This window comes from Phascolarctos cinereus, unplaced genomic scaffold (assembly GCF_003287225.1).
Source record: "Phascolarctos cinereus isolate Bilbo 61053 unplaced genomic scaffold, phaCin_HiC Scaffold_726;HRSCAF=1367, whole genome shotgun sequence".
NCBI lineage: Eukaryota > Metazoa > Chordata > Mammalia > Diprotodontia > Phascolarctidae > Phascolarctos > Phascolarctos cinereus.
This window is the reverse complement of record NW_027556098.1, coordinates 96318454-96338338: the sequence shown is the minus strand read 5'-3', so window position 1 is coordinate 96338338 and position 19885 is coordinate 96318454. Positions and strand designations below refer to the sequence as shown.

Below are 19885 nucleotides of genomic sequence, written 5' to 3'. Positions count from 1 at the left end.
ACATGACCCCAGTTATACAGGTAGTGAATGTCAGAGATGGAATTTGAACTGAGGTCCCTTGACTACAAATCCAAAGCCCTCTTTATCTCTAAAACAAGTTTAAAACAAAAATGACTTGAAGAAATTCATCAATTATTCTCTTCCTCCCTCCCCAAAGCCGCTTCAATTTGCCTAGTAATCTGTTTGAAAAGTCACATAAGAAGTAAGATAAAAGTATGGTTATTGTTCAGTCTATCTGACTCTTCATGACTCCACATGGGGTTTTCTTGACAAAGAAACTAGAGTGGTATACCATTTCCTTCTCCTGCTCATTTTACAGATAAGAAAACTGAGGCAAACAGAGTTAAATGACTTGCCCAAGGTCACACAGCTAGTAATTCTCTGAGGTCAGATTTGAACTCAGGAAGATGAGTCTTCCTGATTCCATATCCAATGCTCTATCCACTGTGCCACCTAGTATTTCAGCACTAACCTATCATTTAATGCTCTGGTAACTTCTTAGATGGTTATCAGGTTGCAAGAACGCTTATTTCCTTTAAAAAAAAAAACCACCACAAAACCTGGCTTAGCATAGGGACAGGCCCTAACACTTTTCCACTGCCACAAAATGCAGTATGTTGAGGAGAGCTCTCATCACTTTTCACTGCATTGCCCATCCTAGGATTTCCTCATGTACTAATTAAACTAGGTCCTACCAAGACAAAAAGACTTTGAGTTGAAGCCAGCAACAGGTTGTATTTCTGTTATCTAAGGACAACAAGTAGACACAGATAGCATCCAAAGAGATGATGTACTTTTTCAGACCTAGCAACTCATGAACAACTTCTACTAAGAAAGGAAACGTGCATTTATTAAGTGCCTACTATGTACCAGGCACTATGCTAAGTGTATTATAAATATTACCTCATTTGATCAAGCACAATCACCCCGTGAAGTAAGTGTCATTATTATCCTCATTTTATAGTTGAGGAAACTGAGGTTAAGTAACTCGCCCAGGGTCACTCAGCTAGTTAGATGTCTGAGGCTGGATTTGGACTTCTCTTCCTGACTCAAGGCCAAGCACACTATCTACTGTACCACCTAGCTGCCTCATTCTAAGGTATGAGACCTACACAGGTTGAGGAATTGTTCCTGTGACAGGAAACTATGCATCTTTGAAACAGTAAAGTAAACAAGTCTTAATAATACTTTAATGAAAATAATGGAATTAAAAATCAGAAGTAGCCTCAAAAAGATTTTTATAGACGGCAAAACTAAGACGCAAACTAAAAAAGTCTAAACCATATTTAATATGTTAGTTGCTCATAAAAGTTTTCATTTAAAATGCTAGTGATTATTTTTAAAATATGAAAATAAAGCGATCAGTTTCATTTCTTATATAATAAAAACACTTATTTGTGCTTTAATAAATGGTCAGATCATAGGACTACTTGTTTAGTATAACACTGCCTTTGTTATCAGGATTTAAGTGAGAGCTGGATGTAACAGGACCTTAGATCCTGAACTTTTTAGTCCTTTTGTTTTTCAGTCCTCCAAGTTCTCTCTGTACTTGGACAGGAATCATATAAAGGAGATCAAGTATCTGGCCTCATCACAGCACCCCTCTCCTCTTCACATTGTTTCTGTCCTTAAAATTCTATGTGTTTTCATTCAGAAAAACTTTTTTTAAATATTTATTTAAAAAAATTTTTTTATGGTTCTCAGGTTGTTCTATGCCCTTTATTTTAAATATCAAATATATGTCATCATTCAATGAGATGAGAACTATAAAAGAAATTACTCTGTAGTGCTTAAAGCACTATGTAAATTTCAGATAATCATAATCACAGCAATATTTCATTCTTATTATTTTAATTCAATAAAGTTCAAATGGAAATTGTCCTGGAACAGGTCACTATCCTGCTATTAATTTTATATTCAATATTCTTCCTATCACTGCCTAGGTAGATAAAAATCACTGCTTTTGTAATTGAATAAATGTATCAAGACAGAAGCTCATCTTTAGTAGGATCACTGAAAGCATCTTCAAGTCAACTCTAGTCACAAGATAGAATAGGATGTACTTTGCCTATTTCCATGTAGTTTTGACTTTTTCCATTAGATTTCTATATTTTTAAAGTTTTTCCTGCCTTACAGTTTAAAGATTTTAAGTATTTGGCATGAGGTTATCTATTTTTAAAACTGCATTCTTTAATTTTTCTGGATCAATGTAGAATCTGATAATGCCTTGGTTCTAATACAGTTCATTTATTGATTTCTCAAGGATATTATGAAGTCTCTATTTGTAATACAGGAATGTGTGCTCCATTAGCTTAGTTTGTGAAAGACAATGAACTCTGCAGAATTACTCTGGCCACCAGGTCTTGCTAAGTAGGCACTAAATTTCTGCAATCTGCAGCGATACACTGCCCAAGTTCTACTGTTTCCTTACATAATCTGCATTGATCAGTAAGTCATTCTTCCTTAAGGATAAAACCTTTCTATAATTTCTGGTGATGATGACCTGGTCCAGAATCACTGTCGTAAACCCCTTTGTTTCTGTAAACAAATCCCCGTGATTCAGCCATTGGTTCAATTTTCTGTCATCAACACATTTAGTGTGGAGCTCCTGTAGCTGTTGCCCCTAGAGGGTCTTTCCATCTACTCTGGCATCTTGGTCATTTTGATAAACTCTCTCTGGAGGGAAGCCACTTTCAGTAACACACAGCCAATCTAGTGGCACCTAACCACTGCCAGTTTCTTCTACTACTTTGGGCAGTGATGTGTTCTCTTAAAAAAAATATTTAACCTGAAGACTTACATGAACTGATGCTGAGTGAAGTAAGCAGAACAGAGCACTGGAAACAGTAACAGCAACACTGTGCAATGATCAACCATGATAGACTTGGCTCTTCTCAGCAATATAAGGATCCAAGACAATTCCAAAAGACTCATGACGGAAAATGCTATCCACATCCACAGAAAGAACTGTGGAGTCTGAATGCAGATGGAAGCATACTATTTTCACTTTTGTTTTTTGCTTTTTTCTTTCTCATGGTTTTCCCCTTTTAGTCTGATTATTCTTTCACAACATGACTAATATGTAAATGTGTTTAACACGACTGTCATGCATAACCTATATCAGCCTATATCAATAGATTGCTTGCTGTCTTGGAAAGGGAGGAGGGAAGGGATGAAAGAAGAAAAATCTGGAACTCGAAATCTTATAAAAATGAATTCTGAAAACTATCTTTACATGTAATTGGAAAAAATAAAATGTTCTTAAGTACAATTTTTAAAATTTTTATTATATGCTCTGAGAATGTTACTATGCATGTTTATTATTTATACAGTGCTTTATGATTTAAAACACTTGCAAATATATATTATCATTTGATTCTCACAATAGCCTTTTAAGGGTAGGTAGTGGAGGTATTATTACCCATATTTTATAGATGAGGAAAGGAAACAATTATTTATCAAGTACCTACATGCTAAGTAGTATACTAAGTGCTTTACAAATATTATCTCATTTGATCTTCATAACAACCCTGATAGGTAAGTGCTGTTATTATCTCCATTTTATACAAGAGGAAACTGAGGCACACAGACTTACTACGGCTCTATCCACAGTACCACCTTAGCAGGTAACCAGAGAAGATAATGCCAGTGTATCTAAGACCATTATACAACTAGGAATTTAAAGGATAATTTTTCAGATCTCTAGATATCTGCCTTTCCATGGGCTATGTTCAAAGAAATGGACCTAACTTATACTGAGTCTTGGCCATGCAAACTGGCATGCACTGATGAGCAGACCCTAACTGAACTGAGGCTGTGCATAATTTAATATTTCAATAAAACTGAAATTGTGACCCATCACAGGCTGTTCACTACTTTCTTAACTGATGCATGTTAACTGCCATGAGATGGCCAATGTGGGTAAAGCAAGTTGAAGTTTCGGTAGCTGCTAAAATATGTGTGGTCTATTTTTGAAAAATTGTATAGCTTTGCTTCATAATGCAAATACAGTCAAGAGACACCAGCCTAATTAGAAAATTCATAGAAATGTATGTGTTGGAGGATAAAACATTATTTTCTATTAACTATGCATGAACAGCCTGGAGAGTTGTACAAAGCATGTGAAGCTTATTTTATACCAAACATTATCTGGAATGTTTTTCAATTTTTGAGAGAAGCAACAGGTTTTGATTAAAAAGTAGAATGGCTTAGGGCAGGGTCCTTAACATGTGTGTGTGTGTGTGTGTGTGTGTGTGTGTGTGTGTGTGAGAGAGAGAGAGACAGAGAGAGAGAGAGACAGAGAGAGAAGACAGAGAGAGAGACAGAGAGAGAGAGAGAGAGATGGACACCTCTGGCAATCTGGTACAGCCTATGGACCCTTCTCAAGAATGTTTTTAAATTAATAAAATAATAGGATTACAAAGAAAATCAAGTATATGGAAATTATATATCATTACATATCATTATATGCAACTACATTAAAATACAATTATCAAAATATTTTAAATATGTTTCCAGACCTTCGGTTAAGAACCCCATCTTTCTTTGTAAAGAAAGCTACAGTAGGTGGGAGTGGGGGCGGGGTGTCTCTCTTTTGCTTCAGTTGAATCTAACAACAGCAAAAAAAGAGAGAAGTGAAGCAATTTTCTAAATTACTTAAAAAGAAAACTTTACTGAAGTAATTAATAAAGTATAAATTTTAACAAAAAATAATAAAAAATGCTCCTACTCTTGTATTATTCATATGGTCTTTTTTTTTTTTTTAAAGACTGGGTTTCCCTATCTTTGCCCAGGCTGGAAGTGTATCTGCCACTCACGAGCACCACTCCCCGTACAGATTGACATGGAAGCCATAACCTGTTCTGGACTAGTTTGCCCCTCCTTAATCAGCCTAGAGTCTCTCCCCTCCTCGTGGCAGGACTTGAGATCTGCTGAGGCTCTGAACCCCTGAAGTCAATTGAGTTGCCACCTTCACAGCCTCCCAAGCGGCAGAGATCACAGGGCTCCAACACCTATCCGCATTTTTCACTTTAATGCACAAATTTTCACTTTATGAAGGAGAACATAAATTGAGTTTAGTTGGTGCTTTCTAGCTTTCTTGCCTGTGCTATTCCTTGGTCTTAATATACCCTTCAAATTATTATTTCTGTTTCTGGGGCTAGGCTAGGTAAAAGTCAAGAAAGCAGAGATGCCAGCATTTTAACTGGCTAGTAGGACAACTGCAGTGTACAGGATCAGCTAGCCCGACTGCTAAAACTGAAGGATCGAGTTGGCTTACACTGCCCTCTACAGCCTTTTCTGGTTTTTCCTTCAGAACGAATCTGTAACTCTCAATATGGACGGCTGACTGTGTCGGGGGAAGAACACTGAGCGGTTCAAAGACATGCCTTTAGACTGGGCCTCACCTTTGAGTCACATTGAAGCTAATGGCCTAAAAGGTGAAATTTCTGACCTGACTGCATTTCTTTGGCTATGGCTGGTGCCATTTTATGCATCACTTCCCTACTGGGAAATTTCCTTTACCAAAGTGGAACTATTTTCAGGTCTCCAGAGACACCTAAACTCCAACACAGGCTAGTGAAAGAACCTTACGTGTTGCTGAACTTACATTTCTCAAAGTGTAACATGATACCACTTTCTACAGCAGAGCTGCTGAATTCTGCACCCAAAGCTATAATCTTCTCTCTTTAACAGACTGTATAAGTGGTAAGACACACAGCTTAGTGTTACCTACTTTTAAATTATATTTTATTTCTCCTTCAAAAGGTTTGCATGGAAAGGGTAAAATTGTGATAGTAAAATATCTATCAGGAAATATTTGATTTGTGACCTGAGAGTTTATAAATATTCTGGCTAGATGCTAGGATGAAGAGGGATGTTTTTCATCTATCTGCATGAAAACTACCCAAAAAAATTTCAGTGGGTTTTTTTCGGGTTGTTTCTAAAATACCAATTATGAAGCACACTTATGAAGGTGGCATGGCATCGTTGATAGGGCACCAAGCTTCAGAGCCATGAAGTTAAATCCCTGACATGCTGTCTATGTGATCCTGAACCAGTCATTTTAACCTCTGTGTATCGTGCAGCTGTAAGATTTGCAGGGCAGATGCCGCTCTTTTTTAACAGGAGATTCATCTCAGAAGTTTCCTTAAACCAATGAAATCACAGACCTGATTTTCTTTTTTAAAGAGGAGGGGGAAGAGAGTATAAACACTAAGAATCAAAGCCCAAATTTTGTACAAAGAACTGTATTTCCATAATGGGAATTGTAAACTTACTCCTGTCACTGATAAGGGAAGCATGCTGCCCTCCTCTCAGAGGGAAGCAGTAGACTATAGGTGTCAAACAGAGCCTTTATTGTCAGATATGGTCAACGTGCTGGTTTATTTTGTTGACTGTACTACTTTGTTATGAGGGTCCATCCAATGAGGGGAATCTTTGAGAAGCAATAAAAATGTTTTTGTTTTTTAAAAGATCAACAATAAAAGATCTATTTTTTTACTCCAATCATCATAATATAGCTAAATGTACCCAAAGATGGGATGAGATCTAATGATCTGCCTCTTGATTAAACTGTTAATTCTTAATTTGGGTAGCATCAAAGATCAGCACATAAATGGCAGCTCAAATCAAAACACATGCAAATCTCCAAATAAACTAGAAGATGCCATTTACTGGTACCTCAGTATTAACCTCGGAAAGTAGTGTCTACTTCATAATCACACACACACACACACACACACACACACACACACACACACACACACATTATTTATGGGTGACTTACTTAAAAGCAACAGCAGTTAACAAAGTACACCTTTAAATCAGGCCTCTTTAGAATGGGCCAGTAATGTAATCTTAGCATATGGGCAGATCGTCTTCAGAAAAGACTGGCTTTTTTACTTCTACTTTTTTTAGCGTTCACTATTTTAGCAATTGATCATTTAGATGACAGGCTATTTTTAGTTCAATGCTCACAAGTATGTATCCCAAATACAGAAACGATTATACTGCATTGGCTTTAATTTGAACCTTTGTACAGAAGTACTCACAAACACACTAAGCATGACAGGGCTGCCAAGACAGGAAGAAACAGTGGGAGTTCAGTGATATTTGTTGAATGAGTGAATGAATAAGTGACTTTGGCTGTAAGGACTACCCTGTTCTGCACAACTGCTCTTAAATGTATGTGCATCATTTCAAACAGACACAGACAGAATAAGATCATAGATTTTGAGGTGGATTTGAACCTAGAAACCATCAAATAAGTAAACTGAAATTTTGAGAGATAAAGTAACTTGTCCAAGGTCACACAGGTACAAAGTGGGATTTAAACCCAGGCCTCTCCATTTTCTTTAAAGGGAAAAAAAAACCCTATAATAATTTTCACCTCCAATTTTTCTTCATTACATGGTTTCATGTCACCATTCATTCATCTCAAAACCTGTCATAAAATTCTCAAGAATAAAAAATAGTTCTTTTTTTTGTTTGCCACACGTTAAATAAATACAGTGTTATTAAAGATATTTGGAATTACTAAGGGTTTCTGTTCAAATTGAAGTTTGAACTCATAAAAGCTATCTGATCTGGAGTACTCTGAAACTGGTATTGAACCTTCTGGGTAATAATTCTGGCCTCCTGGCCTAGCATGTCCTCTCTTAAACTTAATTGTTCAGATGTTGCCTTGCTAATTAGTTATCTCACACAGTTAAGTACATTGTAGTTTCAAAAAGACTAAGTGACCTAGACAAGGTCAGTGCTAAGCGAAAGGAGGTCAGAAGATCAATGATGTTGTGAACTTACAAAGAACTTGACATCAAGAATATCTGATGGGGGTGATGCCCTTACTTGACTAATGTGGTAGTACGAAGTGAATTCTAGAAAAGTAACGGAATAACTGGACAGCTAGGTGGCACAGTAAATGGAGAGCTAGGCATGAAGTCAGGAAGATTCATCTTCCTGAGTTCAAATCCAGACTCAGACACGTGCCAGCTGTGTGATCCTGAGCAAGTCACTTCACTCTGTTTGCCTCAGTTTCCTCATCTATAAAATGAGCTGGAGAAGGAAATGGCAAAGCACGCAGTGTCTGTGCTGAGAAAACCCCAAATGGGGTCATGAAGAGTCGGACATAAGTGAAAGGACTGAACAATAACAATGAAACAATCACAACGGCTAATCAAATTTCCTTTCCAGAGGCACTCATTAAAATAGGAAAGAATACAAGAGTACACTTGCGATAAACATTTTTGCTAAACAAAGTTTGGTGAACTCTTGAAAGAAAAGAAGGGAATAAGCACTTATATCATGCCAACTACGTGCCACGCACTGTGCTAAATGCTTTACAAGTACTATCCCCTTTGATTCTCGCAACAACCCTCTGAGGTAACTGCTGTTGTTATCGCCATTTTACAGCTGAGGAAACCGAGGCAAATAAAGGTTAAATTGATACAGTTGACAAAATGCCAGGTCCCATCACGCCATCAAAATGACTTGGCCAGGGTCACATAGCTAGTAAGTGTCTGAGATTACATTTGAACCCCAGGCCCAGTTCTATATCCATAGCGCCTGCACCACCTAGCTGCATAAGAAAAAAGCCAAACACCAAAGTCATATATAATAAGTGAACTTCAGCAGTTGCTATTAAACATGAAAAACAGCTATAGTCACATTCAAACAAATAAATAACTACTAAGAAGACATGAATACGCTAATAGTTCTTGTGTTAAATATACAAGTCTTAGAATAAGAAAAATTATATTACAGTCCCAGTTCCAATACTTCCCAACTGTGTATTTCTGGAAAGTCGCTCAGTCTCTGTGAGCCTCAGATTACTCATCTTAAAATGGGCATTAAAAATAAATAAATAGATAGATAGACAGACAGACAGATAGATAGATAGATAGATAAAATGGGAATGGCACCTATCTTATGGAATTGTTGTGAGTTAAGAATTTTATAAATCTTAGCACATTTTATAAATGTGGGTTGTTGCTATTTTTATTTCAGTTGTTTTTTAAATTCTTAGAAAGTTAGGGAAAAGAAGTTACTGAAACCTCTTTTGATACATTAGATTAAAATAATCAATTGCCTAATTAATGTTACAAAAATGCTTTTTTTAAAAGGAAAAAACGAAAATGAAGGTAGGCATAGAGACAGTCTGCAAAACAAGAAACGAGTAAATGATCTGATTTTATGGGAATTTATTTTTTCGGTGTAAGAGAAGAATTTCTCTCCTTCCCACTGATTCCCTTGAGAAGAAGTGTATGGATATATACCCATTTCTACTAATGTGCGATAGGAGTAGTAATTTTTGGAAACAATCCAGTTATCAACTTGTAAAATGTATGGACCCAGGGATATATATCATGCCAGAGACTTACTGAAAATGAATAATACTTCCCTAAATAATTTTGAAATCTCTGTAACAATTTCCAATTCCAACCTATCCTAGACTGCAAACCATCTAAGATTAGAATATTATGCAATCCTGTGCTTTCCTGTGTCTCATGATATTCTTCAAATACACGAGTTCTTGAAAAAATTCATGGAGTATAATGGAGGTGATTTTTAGATGCTTGTACAACTGAATACCCAAATTTATTCCAACTTGTTTCACCTTCCACTAAGGCTCTAAAGGAAAAAAAGACATTTCTTTTGGCGCTATGTACCATGAAGAAGACATTGCTGCTGCCCTACCACCCACAAAAGGGAGAATTTAGATAATAATTATCAAAATAAAGCATCATGTGAAGCAAATTTGGAAAGCAATAAACGTGGGTGTTTCATACTTTCTAAATGCACTGAGGGCAGCTAGGTGGTGCAGTGGATAGAGCACTGGGCTCAGAATTAGGAAGACTATCTTCCTGAGTTCAAATCAGGCCTCAGACACTAGCTGTGTGACCCTGGGCAAGTCACTTTACCCTGTTTGGCTCAGTTCCTCATCTATAAAATGAGCTGAAGAAGGAAATGGCAAACCACTCTCATATCTTTCCAAGAAAACCCCAAATGGGGTCATGGAGAGTTGGACTCGACTGTGAGACTGAACAACAACAATCCTCTCATTGCTTAATACTGTATGAGTTTGTTCATTTTGTTATTTCAAATAACAGTCAGCCGGCGTCTCCTATGTTGGCACTGGAGGATACAAGACACTCTCTAAAGCAATATTGGGGCGAAGAGGGAAGGAGAATCCTTCAACAACTACCCTTGTTAGTGAGGGGGACTAAATGTTAATCCATGTCCCACCCTCTCCCCGCGACAGATACATTAGATAAATGGCAGCACAAGTGATACAAGAAAGATTATTAGCCAAGGAGTCAGACCTAGATTTTAGTTCTGCTTTTGAGAGTTACTAGCTTTATAACCCTGGGCAAGTCACTTGACCTTGAAGAGTTTCTGTTTCTTCATCGGAAGAAAAAACGAATCTCTCTTTTTCCAACTCACAAAATTGTCGTGAGTATCCAATAAGACTACGTGGAAGTACTCCCAAACTGCCATAATCTCTACTGATGTCAGGTATTCTAGGTGGTACAAAAATCAAAAAGGTCTGAGTTCAAATTCTGCCTCAAACACATACTTAACTATGTGGCTCTGGGCAAGTCTAACCTCTTTCAGCCTGTTTCCCCATCTGTAAAATGGGGATATCAAAAGCACCTACCTTACAAGACTATTGTGAGGATCGACTGAGATACCTGTAAAATGCTACGCAAACCTTATAGAAATGCTAACGATTATTATTACTATTACATGAAAGAACTACCCAGCTTTGTAACCAAAAAAAAAAATAATATATAGGGTTAAGAATTCTTTTTTTTAATTCTCTGTTTTACTTTGGGGAAAATTGCTTAACATTTTTGAATGTTGGAAAACCAGCCTGTATGCAACCTTTGGCACATGTTCAATTAATTACCGCCTCCTGCCCTACACCAGGGCCAAACCAGTTGATTCAGATATTTTATAGAGGCAGCATGTATTCACCAGTGAGTAAAATACTCAGTAGAAGTCTGGAGACCTAGATTCTAATCCCAGCCCCATACTTACTAGTCACGTAACCTTGGGTCAAGTCGATTCTACAGCCAGTTTCCTTATCCAAAAAAAGTTAGAAAAATAATCCCTTCTCTGTCCACCTCCCAGGACAATAAGATAAGGTATGTATCTGAAAACTGCAGAGCACTACACAAATGCATGGTATTCTTATTAGTCATTTCAGTGAAAACTCACAAAGCACGTATTTGATATTATCACAGCAAAACTGTCATTGAATTTTGATTATTTCTATTTTTTAATGTTGCATAGATGCAGAGTCAGAAAAATTAGTAAGTACACATTCTAAAGCTCAAAATGGGAAAAAAACCACAGTAACTTCATGCAGAGAAAAGTGGTGTGGTATAAGAGATAGAGAAAGCTGGCCTTGAAGTCAGGAAGACATTCAAGTCCTCCCTCTGACAGGTACTCATTGTGACTCTGGGCAAGTCACTTAACTTTTCAGTGATTGAAGCAACTCTCTAAGACTATTAGATGCTGACCTGTATTTATAAGAGGGAATTTCTTCACATGAAAGTCATACCAATGAAAGTCATTCTCTAGACTTTGGAGAAAGTAGAAAATCAGCAGCAGTTGGAGCAGCAGCAAAAAAGAACAAAAAGGAAAATACAAAATGTTTTAACACTAGAATTCATATGACAGAGGTCCAGGTGATATATAATGAGAATTAACTAAGACATGGTGGGCAGCTAGGTGGCACAGTAGATAGAGTCAGGAAGACTTATCTTCCAGAGTTCAAATCTGGCCTTTGACACTCACTAGCTGTGTGACCCTGGGCAAGTCACTTAACCCTGTTTGCCTCAGTTTCCTCATCTGTAAAATGAGCTTGAGAAAGAAATAAAACAGTTCCGGTATCTTTGCCAAGAAAACCCCAAACCAGATCATGAAGAGTCAGACATCACTGAAACAACTAAACGACAACTCAGACATGGTCTCCACCTTTTAGAAGATTTCAATCTAGACCAAAAGGGGGGAAAAAAGTGATAGAGTAAACCAGATGATCATAACTCTTGTTAAGACAGAAAAGTTAATTGACTACGTTCTGTCCTTTGGTGGGACAATGATTGTGGTTTTAGATTTTGAATAAAGCCATTTAATAATCTGTACTCAATCATCCTTGTACTCTAAAATTATATTTTCAATAGACTATCCGCATTACATAAAAGATTCACAGTCAAAGGCTTCCTAGGCAAAAACTTTCCTCCCACTGCTCACTTATATCCAACCACTTCAGTCCTCTCCCTCCATTGCGCCTTTTGGAAACTTGTTCTATTGTCAACAATCTGCCCTCATATTACACATCTTCCTCATACATTTCTTCCAGCTTCTTACATTCATAGAAACCTGGTTCCTCTCCGAAGGCATTATATTCCTGGCCACCTTCTCCAATAAATGATGTCCCTTCTCTCATTCCTCTCACCCGCTGGGCCAGGGAGAAGAGCAAATACATATTCCCTGCCAACTCCAGGTTCTCCCTCTTCCACCATCATGCAGTGAGTGATCCTTCCTCCTATGACTACCTCTCAATCCAGATTCATCACCTTATGCGAATGCTGCCTGCTGTTAATAACCAACAACCACGTCATTCTTCCTTCTTTCTCAGACACCTGATTCACAGTCTTCTCTACCTTTACCACTGTCATTATGACTCGATAGAGACTTCAATGTACATGTTTGTGTATGTTGAACTTAGAAGTTCTTCTCATCACCTATTATTCTCTCCTAACTCTTTCTAAAACTATCCTTTATCTTCATAGTGATTTCCAAACTCTATTCCTTCCTGCTCTCCCAATTCATCACCACTGCTCTGGCCTCAATGTTCCTCTCCCCCCCCCTTCACAATCTTGACCCTACAGTTAGCCAGTTTATACTGTCTTCTCAGTTATGCTGTCCACTATTTGAAAATCTCTGATCCCACTGTCCTATAGTTACCCCTACTTTCCCATACCTCAATGTTAGATTACTTCCTCCACCCCTCTTCTTCCTTCCTACGCATATGCTGCTGAACAGGAACTAAGGAAAGTTCAGACAGCCTTGCTAACAGGGCCCACTACAAATTTATACACTATAACATCAATTGAACCTTTATGGATACATACATACATTTTTACTCTTGCCGAATTGTCCATCTCTTTCCTGATTATCCTACTCATCACAGCATCTATAGCAAGCCTTCTCACCTGTCCCCAAACCATTTGTACAGCTTCCATCCCCACTATGTCCCGTTTAGCTGAGAACTTTCAGAGAAAGTGAAGGCTTTAGATCATAAACCCCCTATTTTTCCCAATTCTACAGGTCAACATCAACAGCTCTATACCATCACCAATTCTCCCCAATTTGCTCCAGGTTTTGAGGAAAAAGTAGTTTTTTTCCTTGCCAAAGCCAATCCTTCTACTTATGCTCATGATCTTCTCTCAGAGCTTCCCCTCTTTGGTAATATTCACCCTTTACTTTTCTGGGGTTTTTTTTGGTTTTTATTTATTTGTTTGTTTGTTTGTTTTGGGTTAGGCGATGGGGTTAAGTGACTTGCCCAGGGTCACACAGCTAATAAGTGTTCCGTGTCTAAGGCCAGATTTGAACTCAAATCCTCCTGAATCCAGGGCTGGTGCTCCATCCACTGCGCCACCCAGTTGCCTCCACCCTTTAATTTCCCACCTCTCTTTATGCAGTAGATCCTTTCCTGTTGCCAATAAACATAACCAGATCATCTCTATCTGCAAAGCTTATCCCTGCCATCCCCTCAAGCTATTATTCTACATCTCTCCTTCCTTTTTTTTCAGCTAAATTGTTTCTATACATCTTGCGCCCATCTTCTTTCCTCTTACCTTTTTCCAAACCCTCTACAACATGACTTCTAACCTCATCACTATGAAAAGACTGTCTGCCTCTCTCTCTCTCTCTCTCTCTCTCTCTCTCTCTCTCTCTCTCTCTCTCCCCAAAGTTAACAAGATCCCATAATTTCCAAATCCAATGGCCTTTTTCCAAACTTTCAATCTTACACTCTCTACCATATTTACAACAGTTGACCATCCTCTCCCCATATCTTTTTAACCTTGCTCTCTCTAGGTTCTCCTCCCAATTGACTACTCCTTAGTTTCCTTCTCTGTATCCCCTGACTGTAGGTTGAATGCAAGCCTCTTTCCTGGGCCCTCATCTCTCTCTACACTCTCTTCTCCTCACTGGCTGCCATGGGCTTAATTATCATCTCTATGAAAATGACTCCCAGATCTATATATACAATCTCAATCTCTCTAGAGCTCCAGTCCCACATCACCACCAGCCTTTTATATATCAAACTGCATATTTCATAGGTATCTCAAACTCAACATGTCCAAAATAGAACTCGTTAGCTTACCCCAAAAACCTACCCCTCTCTTCCAATCTTCCCTATTTCTGTCAAATGCACCAACACCTTTCCAGTCACCTGGGTCTGTAACCTCAGTGTTACCCTCAATTCCTCACTCCCATTCACTCCACATATGCAATCAATTGGCAAAAACTTATTAGTTCCTCTATGATATATAATGCATTTATCCCCTTCTCTCTAAACACATGGCACATGTATGTGTACATACACACTCAGAGATACAAATCTTCTATCGATCTATATATATATATAGTGACACACATGTATAAAATGCATATACATATATATACACATAGATACACACATATTTACACATATACACATATGTATACAGAGAAACAGAGAGTAATCTATGAATAAATACCTGGGTACACTAGGGTTTGGTCTCAAGAAAGTAACTTGAATGGTCACTGTAAGTTAACTTTTAATAATTTTATAGCACAGTTATCCACTCTAATCCAAAATCTTCTTGAAGGCTACCGAAATTTGTGTCTATAACAACACAATAGTAATTTAAGTAAACATGTAACAAACTATAAATTACATAATATCCCAAACACGCATAAATTTTTTATCTCACAGTTTTGAGTCCCCTCCAATTTTTTTTAAAAGACAAATCAACTTATCTTTCCTTGAAAAAAAGTGACTTTATTAGGTATCTTTTCCTGAAGATCAAGAAAGAATAAAATTGTTTTGGGAAAAACATAAAAGTCATATTATATTTTTCATGTAGATTTCTCAACCCAAGAATTCCAAATGGAAGCTGGGATAAAGAATGGGAAAAATATGTCATTTAAGAAAATCCTTCGACCAACCTATCAACTCAAGATTTAGTTCATTCTTACTTAAATATTTATACTGTATTACATATAAATTCTTTCTACTTTTTGAAAAATAAAAAAAATAGACCTGTGACAACTTTTGCCTCCTGTTCACATAGCAACAAAAAGGAAATTATAGATAATTACTTATTCAGTACTCTGAAATAAAGCTAAAATATTATTTGGACAAAATATTTTAAGTGATTGGATCATTTAGTGAAATAACTTAATTTCAGATTGCCCAATGACAATAGTTCCAGTAAAAAATATAAATGTAATTAATACTACTATGTTTACCTAGCAAAATTTCCATGTTTTCATCTTTCCCCAATTTTAAAACCATTAAATATGAAAACATAAATTTATAAGGTCGGTAAACTGGAGAATGGAGCAAGTCACTTTTTTCTCCACAGCTGTCCACTAGCAAACACATGTTCAAAGCATGGGAATCTGGGTAAAGCAAAACTTCCTTAAAACAAATGTTTATTTGAACATACAATTTCAGATCCAAATCAACAAGTGTTTCATGGGATCATGCTCATAAGGAATCACATGTGTGTTTATTTGAATGTAATTTCACTGAAATAAACACAGCTGTACTTATTTCAATGTGTGAGAATCCATATACACATGTTTTTGCAAGAATGAACCATAGAACCCTAGATTACTTCGTGAAAATGAATAAATCAGAGCACTTATCCCTGATAACCTATATTAGCTTTCTTCAGTATGTCACTGAAGAGGAAATCTAGAGTTTTTAAAGGTCATGTAATGTACCTGTTACCAAACCTCAGTTTACCCCAACATCAGCTCCTAAAAAGGTTAAAAGAAAATCTCCAACATGGTAATACACATGAATGTTTTTACCTCTTGACCAAGAACAGACACAATAAATCTTAGCCTCCAAAATTACTCTTCAAAAAATAATAGCACCTACTTCAAACACAAGTGCTTTCTGACACCAACAGCTTAGTGTTATCAGCAAAACACTAAACATTTGAACTCAGAGCAAAGAAAAGAAGCAGTAGAACATAATATTTTGGGTAAGTTATTGCTTAACATTCTTTTTACTCAGCTGTACATACTGTTGTATTTATATCTGCAATATTGAGTGTCCCAAAAGGACAAGACTAAATCTCAGGCTTTGAGGACACTCTCTCTCTCTCTCTCTCTCTCTCTCTCTCTCTCTCTCTCTCTCTCTCTCTCTCTCTCTCTCTCCCTCTCTCTCTCTCTCTCTCTCTCTCTCTCCCTCTCTCTCTCCCTCTCTCTCTCTCTCTCTCTCTCTCTCTCTCTCTCTCTCTCTCTCTCTCTCCCTCTCTCCCCCCCTCCTCTCTCTCTCTCTTCTCTCTCTCTCTCTCTCTCTCTCTCTCTCTCTCTCTCTCTATCTCTTTCTCTCTCTCTCTCCCCCCATATATATGCAAACTGAAACCACATATCATTAAAGAGGAAAATTTGATTAACTTTCAGACATTTGGCTTATCTTTAGAGAAGTAAATTTGTCTTTCAACTCTGTTAACATTATGACCTAATCAGCTTACTTAACTCTTCTGCTGACATTATCACCATTTAACTTATTTCCCTATGTAGTCTTCAACCTAGCAAATGCTAGAAGGATAGGGTTTAGAACTGAGACACTTAATTACATCTCCTACCCCTAGAGAAAATGTAACCAAATGGAGAGAAAATTGAGAAAAAGAGACCATCTCAATTTACGCTAGTATTTTTATCAGTCAAAAAAAAAATAAACAAAACAATTCATCCCCAACATAGAATAGAAATCAGATGGAAAAGTTAAATTCATTCCTGACACACATTTTCAAAATGTGTCTTCTTTCTTATTTTTGAAGTATTTGTGAATACCCAAGAATACCAGAAATACCCAGTCTGGGGGTTCGGATGAGGAAGGGGAATGTTCTGGAGCTGCGTCCTGTGTCTTAAGGGAACTCTTAGAGTGCAAACTCCCTTCACGGATAAAATGTTTAAAGACAGTTGCTTGGGGCACCGTGATTTAGATAACACACCCAGGTTAACAACTTCAACCCAAGCCTCTGACTCTAAGGACCGCCCCCCTATTCACTAGGAGGCACACCCACATGCATATATACATGTAATTCAAAACACAAATTATTTTTTGATTATTCATTGTTTTATATCACATAATACTCCATGCTTCCCCTTCCCTCCCCAGTGGCACAGTAATAGAGAACTAATGAGACATACTGATATTTTCAAATGGATTTCATTTATTGGAATCATTCTGGAAATTAGAGATTAATTTCTGATGACAATTCAAGTAAAAGAACAATCAGGTCCTAACTAATGAAAAGTTCTATATCATGATTCTTAGTGAATAAAGTAATGACATTATGGATAAAAATAATAACTAGCATTTATAAAGCATTGGAAGGTAGGTGCTATTATTCTTATTTTACAAATGAGGAAACTGAGGCAGACAGAAGGTAAGTGACTTGCCTAGCATCATATGGTGAATAAGAGTTTGAGGTTAGATTTCAACTCAAGGCCTTCCTAATTTCAAATTCAGATAAAATGTACTACTGTGCAATCTGGCTACCTCAGAATTACTCATGCTAACTCATGTTACATGTCATATTTTCCCTAACAACACTATGTGATGGGTAGTACATGTACTTATATCCTCCTCTGATATTTGAGGAAACACCAAAGCTCAAGGACAACAAATGACTTGTCCAAGGTCACATAACTAATTAGAGGCAGAACCAGAATTGGAATTCAAGTCTCGTTCTTTCCCTGTTCACCATGATATTTTAGACCTAATGTTCAATAACAGATTAATGGTTACTATGTGATGGTTAATCCTTAACATTAGTTTAAGAAAGGCTGTCTAAAGATATATGATCAATATATAGTAATTCTCTCCTCATTACTTACACTGGATGCTTTCCCAAGGGTCATCATAAATAATGAACCAACAACAGAATAGTAAGATTTTTCTTCTAACAGTTCTCAACAAGCTCCCCTGAATGTAGAGGCAAGAATCTACATAATTCCTGGCCTTGTATCTTTCTTCAATCAATCAATCAATCACATATTTATCATGTGCCTATTATGCCCAGCTGTTATTTTAGGCATTAGGGATACAAAGGAAAAGTAGTCACTGAAATTAAAGAGTTTACATTTTAACAGGCAAACAACATGCACATACAAAGGTATATATGAAACATATACAAAGCAGATACAAAGTGACATTGGAGGAAAGGGCATTAGTAATGGGGGGGGAGGACCATAAATCAAGTTTTGGAAAAAAAAAAACCCTAGGAATTCTAAGAGACAGAGGTAAAGGATTCTAGGCACGAGGGAAGCCAATGTAAAGGCATGGAGACAGGGGTTGGGAGTGTTATGTATGAGAAGCAGCAGGAAGGTCAGTTGGACCATAGAGTACATGAAAGGGAGTGATGTGTAAGGAAGATGGAAAGTTAAGAAAAGTAAAAGATTCTCAAGAAATCTAAATGACAGAGGAGTTTACAATAGATCCTAGAAGTAATAGGCAATCACTGGAATTTACTGAGTAGACAGAAGAAATGTTATTTGGCAAAAATCACTATGGCAATAGAATGGAAAATAAATTAGAACAGGGAAAGATTTCAAGACAGAAGACCAATCAGAACATTGTTGCATTATTCCAGGCAATAAGTAGGGAGGTCTGAATTAGAAAAATGGTTGTGTGAATGAAGAGAAGGGTACAGATATGGGAAATATTGTAGAAATAAACAAGATTTGGCAATTGATTAGATATGAATGAATTAAAGTGAGGAGTCAAGAATGACATCAAATTTGCAAGCCTAGGTAACTGGAAGGATGGTGATATTCTCAGCAATAAAAGAGAAGTTCAGGAAGAGGGGTAAGTTTTAGAGAACAGAATTGTTTAGGGCATATTGAATTTGGGATGTTTATAGGACATCCTATTTGAAATACCCAGAAGACAACAGTTGGCCACTGGATGTGTAGATCTGGAATTCATCCACATAAAGATAATTTAAACCATAGGAGCTGATGATAATCAGCAAGTGAAAATAGAGAGGCAAAAGAAAAGAGGATCCAACACGAAGGCTTGGGAGTACATCTATAGTTATTTGCTCGATGATCTTGATCCTGCAAAGGAAGTAAGAGGAAAACCAATAAAGAACAGTGTCATGAAAATCCAGACAGACTGTATCTGGGAGGAGAGGGTGGTCAACAGTATAAAATGTTGCAGAGAAAGTAGAGAAAGATGAAGGATGAGAAAAGGTATGGAAATTAGCAGATCATTTGGTAAGTGTAGGGAGAGCAGTTTCAGTTGAGTGATATGTCCATAAACCAGAATGTAGAAGTTTTAGAAGAGACTGAGTTGAGCAGAAGGAGGAATCAGATTTTTGGAGGATTTTGGTTGAGAAAGGGAAAAGGGATATAGAATAATAACTAGCAGAGATGGTAGGATCTAGTGAGTGGTGTTTTTTTAAGAATGGGGGAGATTTGGGTATATTTGTATTCAGTAGAGAACAAATCAATAGAGAGGAAGAGATCAAAAATTAGAGAGAAAAAAGAGAGTAGATTAGAGTTGGGACAATCTGCTGAAGACAGAAAGGATAAGATCAAAGGTACATAGTGGTCTTGTCCAGTAGAAGGGCTACCTCTT

The 19885-nt window shown here is 37.1% G+C and overlaps 1 long non-coding RNA gene across 1 annotated transcript in view; it reads right to left on the bottom strand.

Annotated features, from left to right (window-relative positions):
• Positions 1-17123: 17123 nt before the first annotated feature.
• The window catches only part of LOC144454502 (uncharacterized), a 47144-nt gene continuing 44382 nt past the window's right edge, over positions 17124-19885 (bottom strand). The window contains exon 4 of the long non-coding RNA XR_013482938.1: positions 17124-19362. This is a non-coding gene — a long non-coding RNA (uncharacterized LOC144454502). The remainder of the gene's footprint in view (positions 19363-19885) is intronic.